The following is a 14,676-nucleotide window of genomic DNA, read 5'->3' on the forward strand; positions in this document are numbered from 1 at the left end:
GCTTGCACTCAGTCCTCCCAGAAATCAGGTGGGAGAAGGCCTGTAAACCATATTGTGCACACACACATACATACAAATGTTATGCAAAACCTGCCGGAATATTTTACTTCCCGTTAGGGGTGAACTTAGATTCCTAAACTGGTTGCATTTAGAGACATTCCTTTGGGAGGGACCACTTCTTTGATGGCCCTTTTTAATGTCAATTGTTCTTAAATAGACAATCCGGACTGTAAACCAACTGCAGACACTTCAGATGGAGATATTTGCTGTTTTATTTAATCGTATGAATCATCTTTGAGATTGGGGGCAAGATGGCGACCAGGTAGGTAGCTCACTTTGGGAGTTCTCTAGAGATGTGTGAGTGGGGAGATTTGGAAGCCAATTTGGGGATTCAAGGCTGTCGGTCGGTCCCTGAAAGAGCCCAGAGCACTTCTTTGAATCCGAAGCTGACTTCAACCCCATCACCTGCACTCCCTGTGGATTCCTGGGTACCCAGGCCCACCAGATGCCTCTTTTGTGGTTCTCCAGGCTCCCAGCCTACCTCGACCAATAGCCACATATGCCAGGTATATAATAGGTTTCCACCCTGCATGGGTGCTCCTTAAACACCCACCAGCCAGCCCCCTTCCTCCCCCCAGTTTCCAGCCAAGGCACAAAGCTCCGGGCCCACAAGACGTATGGCAGAAGTCCAGCAGAAGCTTGGGCAGCTGCAGTTTGGGGGCCCAAGCCTGTGGGGCCCTCCATGGCATCCTCCTTTCTACCTTTTCCCTACACAATGCCCCCTGCTCTCTGTACTCTAAGCAGGGGAGCTGTATGCTAACAGAAGTGGCTGTACCCTCCTTCCCACCCGCTCTCCAGTCCAAAGTGCCCTTTGCCAGGAATAGACCACCCAACCCCCACCCCATCCCCATCCCAGAACTATGCATCCCCATGACCAGGCCAACACTTTCCCTCAGACAACAGTCTGCACAGCTGCAAACAGATCCTCGGAGGCTGAGGGTGGCTAGAGCACCACACATAGACTAGGGTGAGATGGATAATTCTGGGAAATCCTGTTTTTGTTCCTTGGAGATGGAAGACCCAATCTCTCTCTCTTCTCACTTTCTTGGAGACTCTCTACTGACAACACTCACTTCCTGTGAGATATCCCTGAGGAGAAACCACAAGGACCTATCTTGAGGTAGCCAGAACCCTGGACCTGGAGAAGCCACATGGAGACCCCTGCCAAACTCTCAGATGCTTACAATGCCACTAGATCCACAAGACTTCTCACCCACTGGCCTGTGATCATCATTGCATGTGTTTTATGAGTCTGTAGAGGACTTTATAGACTGGTATTGGATATATGGACAAATATAGGTCTTATGGGCTTGAACTAGACTGGGTTGAGATGTTTTCTTAATGTACAATTACCCTTTATATAAAACTCTCTCTTAGACCCATATGAGTGTCCATGGATTTGTTTCTCTAGTCTACCAGGACTAACACACCAACCAAAAGATCCCCTGGACCAGATGGATTCACAGGAGAATTCTATCAAGCATTTAGGGAAGTTGACACGAATCTACACAAACTCTTCCAGAACATAGAAAAAGATGGCCAACTCCCAAACTCTTCGTATGAAGCTATATAACTCTGATACCTAAACTGGACAAGGATTCCACAAGAATTAAGAACTACAGACCAATTTCCCTAATGAACATTGATGCAAAAATCCTTAACAAAATACTTACCAACAGAATACAAAAGTATATAAAACAAATAATTTATCAAGACCAAGTGGGATTCATACCAGGGATTGAGGAATGGTCCAACATATGAAAGACCATTAGTATTATTTGCCACGTTGAATTGAAAAATTATAAGAACTACATGATAATAGCGAGAGATGTGGCAAAAGCATTCAACAACATCAAACACCAATTCTGTTTAGGACACTCAGGAAGACAGGAATGAAAGGAAAATTCCTCAATGTAATACAAACTGTATATGAAAAACCAAAAGCCAATGTGGTAGTCAATAGAGAAAAGATGAAACCAATCCATCAGGAAAAGGGGAGCAGACAAGGATGCCCCTTGTCCCCACTCCTATTTAGCATTGTATTGGAGGTCATAGCTAACAGTATAAGACAAAGAAAAAAAAAGTCAAAGGTATTTGTCTGAGGAAGGAAGAGGTGAAACTCTTTATTCACAGATGATGTGATTTTAAATATGCAAAATCCTAAAAGTTTCACAAAGGGAGTGGTAGAAGCGATAGAGGAATATGGCAGAGTGGTAGGATACAAGATCAACAGACAGAAGTCTATTGGACTGCCTTGTACATCAGACAAGACCATGGAACAGGGGGTCAAAAAGGTAGTACCCTTCACAATAGCCAAGCACAAATTGAAATAACTAGGAATATGTCTAACCAAAAAACCAAAAGATATTTACGAGGAAAACTACAGAACACGATTATAAGAAACCAGGAGTGACCTTAACAAATGGAAGACTATCTCACACTCATGGAGCAGAAGACTGAATACAGTAAAGCTGTGAGTTCTGCCCAAGGCACTATATAAATTTAATGCTGTCCCCATACAAATACCAACATCTTTCTTCAAAGAATTAGAAAAACTGATTACCAACTCCATATGGAGAGGGAAGAAACCCAGAATTAGCAGAGAACACTTCAAAAAGAAGGACAATGTTGGAGGGCTTGCTTTACCTGATTTTAGCACCAATTATACAACCACAGTGTCAAAGCAGTGTGGGATTGGTATAATGATAGATACTCAGACCAATGGAAAAGGATTGAAAACCCAGAAATAAAATTATCAGCATGCAAACAACTGATCTTCAATATGGGCCAAAAAAATCAAATGGGAAGTGCATGGCGTCTTCAATAAGTGGTGCTAGAAAAAAATGGATATCTACCTGCAAAAAAATGAAGCAAGACTCTGACCTCACTCTATGCACAAGAATAAACTCAAGGTGGATCACAGACCTAGAGGTAAAACTCTGAGGGCCATCAATGAGGGAATTGGAACAAATCTGAGAACTTTGGCTCTGGGAATACGTAGGCTATTGGAAATAGGGAAGGGCACAAACACAAGGAAGGCACAAATTGACAAGTAGGATACACTGATGACAAAACACTTGTGTGCATCAAAAGAATTTGCCGAGTGAGTAATCAGAGAGATCACTGACTAGGAAAACACCTTTAGTTGTGACACATCAGACTAAGGCTTTATTACTAAAATCTATAATACTCTGCTAACTTAGAACAAGAAAAAAACCAATTATACACTGAGGCGGTTGGCGAAGGACCTGAACAAAAGTTTCTTAAGGGCAGAAATCCAAATGGCAAGTAAACATATGAGAAAATGTTCCAGATTCCTAGCCATAAGAGAAATACAAATTAACACAACTGTGAGGTACTGTTAGGTAGCTTAGCCTAGGGAATTGGGAAGTCCATTTACGCATGCCCAGGAGAGCCAGCAAAGGACAGAGCTGGATTTTCCCACCGGTGGGCCCAGATGGGCGTTACACCTGGAGCAGCCCACCTGGGCCAGGTGATTGCAATTCAGCCAATGGGATCGACCTGGGGTCGTTCACCACACCTCCCCCGGGAACCCTTGAAAAGGCAGGAACCGAGAGGGAGAGGGGTCTTGGCTTGCTTGTGCGGTCTGGTTGTCTTCGTGGGAGGGGAGACATCCTTGTGTGTCCTGGAGCAGTCTCTGCCAGGCCGCGTGGTCAAAAGAATCCTATGGGTGCCGTGTAAAACCTGAAACTTCTTTTAACTCTCATTAAATTCACTTGGATCACGAGCCCGGCTTCGGCATGAAATCTTTCTCGCATGGAGCCAAGGACCGAGGCTGAAATCTAGTCCTGGAGAGAGAGACCTAACAATACTACCTAACACCCTCAAAGATAGCCCAATTAAAAAAAAACAGAAAATAACAAGTATTAGAGGGTCTGTGGAGAGATAGGAACTCTTGTCCACTCCTGGTGGACCTACAGGTATGTGCAACCATTATGGAAATCATTTGGGCGATATCTAAAACAGATGGAATTCAAGTTACCATACAACCCAGCAATCCCCCTACGAGGCATATACCCAGAAGGGGCAAGAAACAAACCACGGCCAGACATCTGTGCCCCAATGTTCATTGCATCAGAGCTCACAATTGCAAGCAGTTGGAAACAACCCAAACATCCATTAGCAGATGAATGTATTAAAAAATTGATACATACATACAATCATGTATTATGTATCCCTGAAAAGCAGTGATGAACGCATGAAACATACCACAGCATGGGAAGAACTGGAGGAACTTACGCTAAGTGAACTGAGCCAAACACAAAAGGACAAGTACAACATGAGGCCATGGAGGTAGCAAAACAAGAAAAAAATTCAAACAGGGCCATATGGGAAAAGCTACAATATACATACATTCCCGGGTTGAGGTCCAGGAACTACAGCAGGTGCCAAACCCAATCCAGGGATTTGTATGGCAGCCAACTAATATGGAGGGGGGGAAGAGACAGGTGTGGAGCGAGGGAAAAGGCTCTAACACAGCCAAGGGGAAGATGTTGTTTATATCTCCACTAGAGGGCGGGGGGGGTGTCCAGATTTCAATCCAGCATGCCAAGGTGTGAGTGCAATATGCATGCATGAAGCAGGGAAGTCATAGAGAGGTCTGCAGGACTGCCCCAATCCCAAGTACGTGGGCACCCCTGCCCCCAGAAGAATGCACTTCAGAGGACAGCCCTGAAACTGCAGCCCAGGAAGTGGGGCCCGTCTGATCAGGAGCAAACAATGAAAGAACAAGAGAGTGGAACACACTCTGGCCCACGCAGCCCTGAGGACAATATTCCAGCTCCGAGCAGCCAATACACAGAGAGGATCACAGGGCCCGCCCCATCACTAGACAGGACGATATCCCTCAATGAAACAAAGTGCTAAGGAGGACAGTACTGGGGGCAAGGTGTGGGAGATGTATCCGATAGGACCCCACTGCACTAGGGTGAAACAATAAGGGTATACAGCGGAGAAGCCAGGGGAGCAAAACAACAAGTCCCCAAGGAAAGCCAAAGGTGGACTTTGGGGCCAGGGCATGGTACCCCAGTGGAATGGACTGGAAAACACTCATAAGTTAGGTCAATCGACAGACCTGGAACTGTTTGGGGCTTTTCAATTTTTGCTGTTGGTTATTCTTTTTTTCTGTATTACTGTTTTGTTGTGTTAGCAGTTGTTGATTTATGTTTGTCTCCTTTTTACTATGTTTTTGCTTTGCTTTGTTTTTGTGCATATTATTGTCTATGCGTGTCTATCTGGACAAGATAGGTGGGATGAACAATCCTGAGGAGAGAAAATGGGACCAACGGTTCCCGGAGGACACAGGAGAGGGAGAAATGAGGGAAACAGAGGGGGGTGCCAACACACCCAGGGACAAGGAAAGAATAAGTGATCTAAAATTGATGGCGAGGAGGGCATTGGGTGCCTGTAAAGCTTTGATAAAGGGCAATGTAGCCAAGAGGAATTACCAAAACCTGAATGAAGGCTGAACATGATAGGGATGGGAGGAAAATAAAAGGAAATCAAGCAAAGAACTAGGATACAAAGGACAATTATAGAGGTCTAAATTCAGGCATATATATATAAATATATATTCATTTAAATGCAATAACAGGGGAATGGATCTATGTACATATATTTATTTATAAAGTATTACAGTAGCAGATGGGCATTGGGCATCCACTCAAAAACTCCCCCAATGCAAGAACAATTTGTTCTACTAACACAGCACTCTATGATGTTTACCTTCCTTGACATGATCATTGAAGACAAATGGGTGCATAAACAAATGTGGTGAAGAAAGCTGATGGTGCCCAGTTATCAAAAGACATAGTGTCTGAGGTCTTAAAGGATTGAAGATAAACAAGCACTCATCTAGCTGAGAAGCAACAAAGCCCACATGGAAGAAACACAGTTGTCCATGTGATCATGAGGTGTTGATAGGATCAGGTATCAGGCAACAATGACCCAAACAAAACAAATAAACAGAATCATATCAATGGGGATGATGGGGGGGGTGGGGGCAGAGTGGAGACCCAAAGCCAATCAGTAGTCAATTGAACACTCCTTGTCAGAAGGGCCACAAGGAAAAGAAGAGCCATTCATGATGCAGTATGCCACCGACGAAACACACCACCTTCTTCTAGTTCTTTAATGCTTTCTCCCGGCCCCCACTACCGTGACCCTAATTCTATCTTACAAATCTGACTAGACCAGAACATGTACACTGGTACAGATAAGAGCTCCCAACACAGGGACTCCAGAGCAGATAAACCCACAAGGGGAGCAGCGATACTAGGAGGGTAAGTGGGCAGGGGAGGGGAGTAAGGGGAACCAATCACAATGATCGACATATGGCCTCCCTCCCAGGAGGGATGGACAACCGAAAAGTGGATGAAATGAGACAGCAGTTGGTGTAAGACCTGAAAAAAAGCAGAAGAAGAATTCATAAATTATCAAGGGGACATGGGAAGGAGGTTGTGTGAGGGAGTGGGAAAATGAAGAGCTTCTGCCAGGGGCTCAAGGAGAAAGAAAATGTTTTTAAAAAGATGATGACAACAGATGTACAGATGTGTTTTGCACAATGGATATATGTATGGATGGACTGTGATGAGAGCTGTAAAAGCCCCCAATAAAATTTTTAAAAATCATCTTTGGTGTGGGATTTATTACTGTGACCAGTAGCAACACAGAGAGAACAGGGAAGCCCTGTCGTCGAGTAAGAAAGAGCACAAAAACAGCTTTCACCAAGAAAGGAGGATTTGCCGAGCCCGTATTAGGTTGTGGCCAACAAGGAGAACCAGTCTTGGTGGACAAGCAATTGTGTTTAATATTCCAGTTTACGTATTTTTTGTTTTAGATTTTGTTTTGCTCTCAGTGTGATAATTCCTTTACATTATCTTTAAATATTCAGCAAAATATGAAGACCATGACATACTTGCTTAAGCTGTGTGAAGTTCACACACAAGTCCTGTGTCCATGTCCACTGCATGTTTCTACATAAAAAATCGACTGGAAGCAAAGACAGGACAACGTGAAAATAGTATGGCGTGGTAAGTGGAACCTCTACAGGTCAGAGCAAGAGATGACAAATACTGGAGTGGATTTGTAACAAGCACTTCTGTGGTAGTTATATAATCTGGTGTCAACATGCAACTATTAAGAGTGAAGGTGTGGAGGTTAGCCTGTCAATCAGGCCTCAGCTTGATGACCTCATTTCAAGGTACTACAGAGATAAATAGCTCACTGGAAGCCAGACTGATACACTCTCTGCTTGGTCTTCCTGCTGACAAGCCAGATGGAGCTACACTGATGGACCCAGACCCTGGATAATGACTTTTTTTCATATTTTTAAAACCGTTTTATTGGCACTTTGTCCACACATCTTGCAAATCAATAGTTCAACCATATCAAGAAGAGTTGTACAATCTTTACCACGATTTTAGAGCATTTTATGTTTCCTCATTCTCATTGCTGTTCACACACACAACAAAACAGCTACCAACTCAGCATCGTCCACATGTATAATTCAGTGCCATTGATTAGACTCTTCATGCTGTACAACCCTTATTGGTATCTCTCTCCAAATCGTTCCACCAAATTAAAATAAGCTCAATGCCCCACTAAGCAAAAACTCTTCCTCCTTCTCCCATGATAACCACGGGTCACGTTTGCATTCTTTTCTTTTATTTCCCCCAGGATTTTTCTTGATATAATGTTCACATATCATATACTTCCACAGTTAAACCGCTTCTAAAAAGAGTTGTATATACATCATCGCAATCAGCTCTAATCTGCCCCTCCCCCTCCCACATTCATTGATCTTTCCCCAATTCGCCTTGTCTTCCCCATCCTGCCTGCCACCCACCACTTACTCATAAACCGTCCCATCTGTTATTGTCTCTATGTATCCACTCCTTCTGTGCTCCATAAACTGGGGGATCTAACAGAAACAATAAAAATAACAGAAATACGAAATCAATAATAATAATAATAGAAAGATTTAAAAAAAGAGAGAAAAAAATCACCAACAATATTTTAAAAGCCAAAGAAGAAATGTATTTCTTGGAACAATTGGGAAATATTTGAGCTGAGTCAGTTGACCTCTCTCTTGACCCACCCTGGGTATTGAATTTTTTCTGGTAACATACACTGAAAGACTGTTATTTCTCCACTGATCTGATTTTGCACCTTTGTCAAGGTTTGTTGTACTTGTGTTATTGTATTTTCAAGACTCTGTTTCTTCAACTGAACCATTTCTCTTTCTTAACACTCAAGACACAATGTAGATAATTTGACTCTATGTGTATTATCCAAGATCACTTACAAAACAATATAACTAAAAATAAAGAAACTACTTTGACACAGTCTCCACATATAAAATCAATATAAAAAATTGCATTCCTTTATTCATCAACACCAGTTAGAAAACTAAACTTGAGTAGAAAGTATGTTAAAGTATATTTTGAATGGCAAAATGGAAAAGGAACCTAAAGACCTCTAACAAAATATGTAAAAGACTTTTGGAGAAAAAAGTGATAAAAACTTTATTGAAAATATTTGAAAAGTAGTGGATGGAGAGGCATGCGATGTTTCAAATGGGAAGATCCAGTGACAGTAAGGTGGGCCCTCTCTGCAAATTCACATCTGTTACCAGCGCATGTCACCAAACTCCATTCAGAATCTCAAAGCATTCATAAAGACTCTATAAACCTTATTTTGCTAAACCTAAAACGTCCATGAAGGAATAACGACCAAACTACTCAAACCAAATGTAGAGGTAAGTATTACTCATCCTAATAATACCAACAAATTAGTATAAGGTCATTTGAAATCCTATTGACCCTACTAAATATCAGTTGTAAACAACTGACTGTGACCTTTAGGGGGATTTAATTATGCACAAAGGTAGAGTCAATGCTAATGAATTCTGAACCATTACTGTGGCACAACCTCATTGTCATTTCTTACAGCCTGGAGCAATTCTGCTTACAATTAAACACACATAGAGTTTCTCTGTGAAAAAGAAAATCAAGACATTAGCAGTTTCCAAACAAAAAGTACATTGAAATTCTTGGAATGATAAAGTCACACAGTGTCCCAGTCCTGCAAACCTACTCTGTGTAGGCTAAAACACTCTGCTGTAGTCCTATTATATATGAATATCACAGTTTCATTTACATTTTATATCTGACAAAATTAAGGCTCAGTCATTTCTGTGAAGATGTGTTTCTAGCTTACAAATGTAAATTTTGAATTTCATCACACAATGCCTATTTAATTAAAGAGTGTTTTAATTAAAATTATATACCCCAATAATTAAAATGTATACCCAAAGAAAATACAGTCAGATGTTTCTCAGTGGACATAGTCCCCTTTGGGACACACACAGCCATTTGAAAAACACGGTGCTATTCTGCATGGTTGTCAATGGAGTCTCACAGTCTACAGAGGGCTTGGCCCGGAGCCTGGAACTAGACACGAAGGGAAGCAGTCATGGAGAGGCTCTGACTCTGGAACAGTTATCCGTGCTGTCCAGTGTGGCTCAGAGAACAGAGCAACCGAGGGTGTAAAGTTCCCAGTCTGCACATACCTGCTGTCATTGAGTATAATTTCCCAATTATTACATGTTGAATTAAGCACGTAGGTGAAACTACTTGCCCAAGGTCACACAGGAGACCTCCTGAGGTAGTGGTTACACGTTGGGCTGCTAACTTCGTGGTCAGTCATTTGAAACCACCAGCCACTCAGAGGAGAAAAATGAGGCTTTCTAGTCCCCCAGAGATGCAGTTTGGAAAACCAAAGGGGCAATTCTACCCTGTCCTATAGACACTGAGTCAGCATCAATTCGATGGCAGTGAGTTTGGGTTTGTGTTTGAGGGTCACACAGCTGGCAAATGGAAATGACCAGGTAACAGTCTTCAGAATTCAGAGATCCCGGTCATCTGCAATTTCTATTGTCAACTGCGTTCTTGTTGATCAGAGAGGAGAGTGTGCTGTGATTGTCTGCTTCATTAAAAAATGAAAATCAATAATAAAGACAGAAGAGGCTGGTGTTACAGACTGTGATATGGGAGGAGAAATCAGAGGTGAAACCACTCGTGGGCCTAAGAATTAGGGATGAAGGTTAAGCAGCCACAGAGACTGAAGAAATGGCCGGAAGGATAGGAAGCGACCCAGGAAGAGACGTTCTCAGAAAGGTCAGAGAAGATAACTCTTGACAGAAAGGATCAACTGTGACACACACACACACACACACACACACACACACACAATCACTGTCCTCTAGTTGATTTTGACTCATATTGACCCTGTAGGGGAAAAGGAAATTGCCTGCTCCCTAAGGTTTCTGAGCTTGGAAATCTTCACTGGAGTGGACAGTCTTTTCTTTCTCCTCAGGAATTGAACCACCAACCTTGTGATTACCAACCTACTGCTTAACCCACTGTGTCATCAGTACTTTTTAAAACGGTGCCACAGGCTCTGGTTGTTCAGGTAAGATGGGGACTGAGGAAATGGCATAAAAGTAGCAGTGTGGGGTCACTGGTGAGCTTGACCATGGCAATTTTGATGACATGATGGGGAAGAATGTCTAAAATAGGTGGGTGGAAAATAAACTTTGTTTTGTATATATTTGCTTTTATTACCTTTGTAAGTGAGGTCATATATTTACCCTCTGTGTAAATAATATTTTATTGTATGCATGCATCCCATTTGGCATATCTCTTAATCTGTCATGGGCATTTAGGTTGTGTCTAGCCTTTGGCTATCCTATTTTGAATGGTGCTTTCAAGAAGTTGGTGCACAAGTCTCTGAGTTTCTGCTTTCAAGCTTTTGGTGGATAGACTTAGGAGTTAAATTGATAGATCTAGTTGATAATTCTATTTTTAGCTTTTGGAGACAGTGCCGCACTATTTTCCTTTATGATTGTATCATTTTGCAGACCGACCAGCAGTGGATAAGGGTTCCAGTTTTCCCACAATCTCATCCCGCTTTCTGTTTTTGTTGTTGCTTTTTATCTCAGACATCCTAGTGGGAGTGACGGCTAATGAGAGCTCTTCTGGCACAGTCGTTGAAGTCCAGCTGCTAACCACGAGGTTAGTGGTTTGAACCCACCAGCTGCTCCACAGGGGAAAGATGGGACAATCTGCTTCTGTAAAGATTTACAGCCTTGGAAACTTGTCCAATAGAGTCAGAATCTACTTGACAGTAGGGCCTCGCTCTCCTCAGTGACTTTGAGGATCTTTTCATCAGCTGTAGTCATTTTTTAATCCTCTTTGGTGAAATGTCTATTCAAGTCTTCTGATACCTCATGACTGGGCTGTTTGACATTTTTTTCCCTTAAGTTGTTAAAATTTTATATTATTTGGGTTATTAGATTCTTACTGGACATATGGTGTCTGAAGATATTCTCCCAGCCCAGCAGTTTGCCTTTTAACTTTTTGGTATAGTTTTTTGTTGAAGAAAGTGTTATGACTTTCATAAGGTTAATTTTATTTATTTTGTCATTTGGTTTTTATGCTTTTATTATTACTTGTCTTTTTGTTGTTGAGATGTTGATGTTTTCTATAAATTTTAGTGATTAGTTTCTTCTTCAATATGTAATTGCCAAATATTTTCTCCCAGCTAGTGGGTTCTCTTTTTACTGTTTTTAATGAAATCTTTTGATGCACACATGCACACAAACTCGCTGCCACTGAGTCAATGCTGACTCAGTGAATGGAACCACCTCTGGGAACTTCCAAGACTGTCACTCTTAAAGTGAGTAGAATGCTTTGGCTTTCTTCTGCTGATGGTTTCAAACTGCTAGTCTTACAGTTAGCAGCCCAGCAGCTAACCACTACACCATCCAGTCTCCCTTTGATGTACACAAGTGTCTACTTTTTTAGAAGGCCCCAGTCATCTGCTTTGTCTTCTGAAGCTAGTATGTGTTCAGTTGTGTTTGATAGCATAGCTATATCATGTATGATAGTCCCTAAGTTTGTACCTATTTTTCATTGATAATTATGCTTTGAATTATATTTAAAAGTGACCCCTTTCTTATTGATAGGTAGGATAATCAATCTGGAGGAAAAAACAACAGGACCCATGGTTCTGGGGGGGACATAGGAGAAGGGGAGGCAGGGGAAAGGAAGTGGGTGTTAACAAACCCAGGGACAAGGGAACAAAAAGTGATCCAAAATTGATGGTGAGGAGGGCATAGGATGCTTGGTAGGGCTTGACGAAGGGCAATATAGCTGAGAGTAATTACTGAAGGACAAACATGGGAGTGGGACAAGAGGAAAGTAATAGGAAATAGAGGAAAGAACTAGGAGGCAAAGGACACTTATAGAGGTCTAAATACAGGCATGTACATGTGTAAATATATTTATATATGATGACAGGGGAATAGACCTATGTACATATATTTATATGTTAACTATTAAGGTAACAGATAGTCATTGGGCCTCTCCTTAAGTACTCCCTCGATGCAAGAACACTTTGTTCTAGTAACCTGGCATTCTGTGATGCACCTTTCCCGACAAGATCACTGAAGACAAAATGGGTGCATAAGCAAATGTGGTGAAGAAAGCTGATGGTGTCCAGCTATCAAAAGATATAGCATCTGGCGTCTTAAAGGCTTGAAGATAAGCAAGTGACCCTCTAGCTGAGAAGCAACAAAGTCCACATGTATGAAGCACACTAGCCTGTGGGATCATGATGTGTCGTTGGGATCAGGTATCAGGCATCAAAGACCCAGAACAAAAAATAACATCATTGTGAATGAGGGGGAGAGTGGAGTGGGGAACCAAAGTCCATCTGTAGACAATTGGACATCCCCTTACAGTAGGGTCACAAGGAGGAGACACACTAGTCAGGGTGCAGTATGGTACCACTGAAACAAACAACTTTCCTCTAGTTCTTTAATGCTTCCTCCCCTCCCCACCCCCACTCTCATGACCCCACTTCTACCTTAAAAATCTAGTTAGACCAGAGCATGTACACAGACACACATAAGAGCTGGAAACACAGGGAATCTAGGACAAATAAATGCCTCAGGGTCATAATGAGAGTAGCAATACAAGGCGGGGAAGGGAAAGGTGGGATGAGAAAGGAGAAACTGATCACAATGATCGACATATAACCCCCTCCTAGGGGACTGGACAACAGAAAAGTGGGTGAAGGGAGACATTGGTCAGTGTAAGACATGAAAAAATAAATTTATAAATTATCCAAGGGTTCATGAGGGAGGGAAGATAGGGGAGGGAGGGGAAAATGATGAGTTGATACCAAGGGCTCAAGTAGAAAGAAAATGTTGATGACAACATATGAACAAATGTGCTTGACACAATGGATGGATGGATGGATGGATGGATGGATGGATGGATGGATGGATGGATGGATTGTGATAAGAGTTGTAGGCGTCCCCAATAAAATGATTTTTTTAAATAGGTGGGTGGGGATTGGAAGAATACAAGTCAAAGCAGATTCCTTGAAGGCGTTTTGCTGTATGGTGTTGTTAGGTGCCATTTATTGGGTTTCAATTTATAACAAGCCCATGAACAATAGGAGAGAGCTCTGCCTGGTCCTGCACCATCCTCACAATTGTCTCTATGCTTGAGCCCATTGTTGCAGCCACTGTGTCACTCCATCTCTTAGAGGGCCTTCCTCTTTTTCACTGAGCTCTATTTTACCAAGCATGATGTCCTTCTCCAGGGACACATCTCTCCTGACATTATGCCCAGAGTATGTAAGGCAAAGCTTGCCATCCTTGCCTAAAGGAGCATGCTGACTGTACTTAGTCAAGACCTGTCCTTTTGGCGGTCCATGATACTTTCAATATTCTTCACCAGCACCACAATTCAAATGCATCAACTTTTCTCCAGTCTTCCTTATTGTCCAACTTGTGCATGCTGCCTATGAGGCCGTTGGAAATACTATCGCTTGGGCCAGGCACGCCTCAGTCCTCAAAGTCACACCCTCACATTTCCACGCTCAAAGGAGGTCTTGTGCTGCGGATCTCCCCGGTGTAGCTGCTGCTCTCGTGCTGATGAGAATGACCCAGTGGAGAGGGGAAATGGAGTGATGCTGAAGCAAGGCAATTGTCCAAGCCAGTGATACCGTACAGCTATATTGCTTTGAAAATCCATTTGTAAAACAAAGAAGTCCGCTCGGTAGTCTCCACGGGTGACATCTACAGTGAAGGACCGGTGCTGTCTCCCTCAGCCCTTCAAGGACAGTACATTGGAGATTCTATTTTCTATGTTAACCAGATGCTTCAGACCAACAGCTACGTAGTTTCCCAGGTGCAGATTCAAAGCCTGGCTCTGCCATTTCCTCTGTGTGACATTTGGAAAATTACAGTGCCCATGTCCTCAGCCATAATGGAAAGGGTGTTAACATCTGTGTAGAAACTGCTGAGTCCCTTATCATCTACGTTAAAGACTCACTCTTACACTGGATCAAACCCATGCAAGTTAATCTAATGTTTATCCCAAAGCCTTCCATGGGGTCGTCGTCCCGTCAAAGTTAGCTGTGAGTACATGGAAATGGATAGACGTCGTTAAGAGAATACGTTGTGACAAATAACAGTTCCTTTTCAGATCAGAGGTGGTGACCGGGATTTGAGACAGAGAG

At 42.5% G+C, this 14,676-nt stretch overlaps 1 pseudogene; it reads left to right on the forward strand.

The window, feature by feature from the left end:
- The first annotated feature begins 311 nt into the window (after positions 1-311).
- LOC142438372 (BTB/POZ domain-containing protein KCTD1 pseudogene) overlaps positions 312-14,676 on the forward strand; it is a 28,460-nt pseudogene continuing 14,095 nt past the window's right edge.

This window comes from Tenrec ecaudatus, chromosome 1 (genome assembly GCF_050624435.1).
Source record: "Tenrec ecaudatus isolate mTenEca1 chromosome 1, mTenEca1.hap1, whole genome shotgun sequence".
NCBI classification, from domain to species: Eukaryota; Metazoa; Chordata; class Mammalia; order Afrosoricida; family Tenrecidae; genus Tenrec; species Tenrec ecaudatus.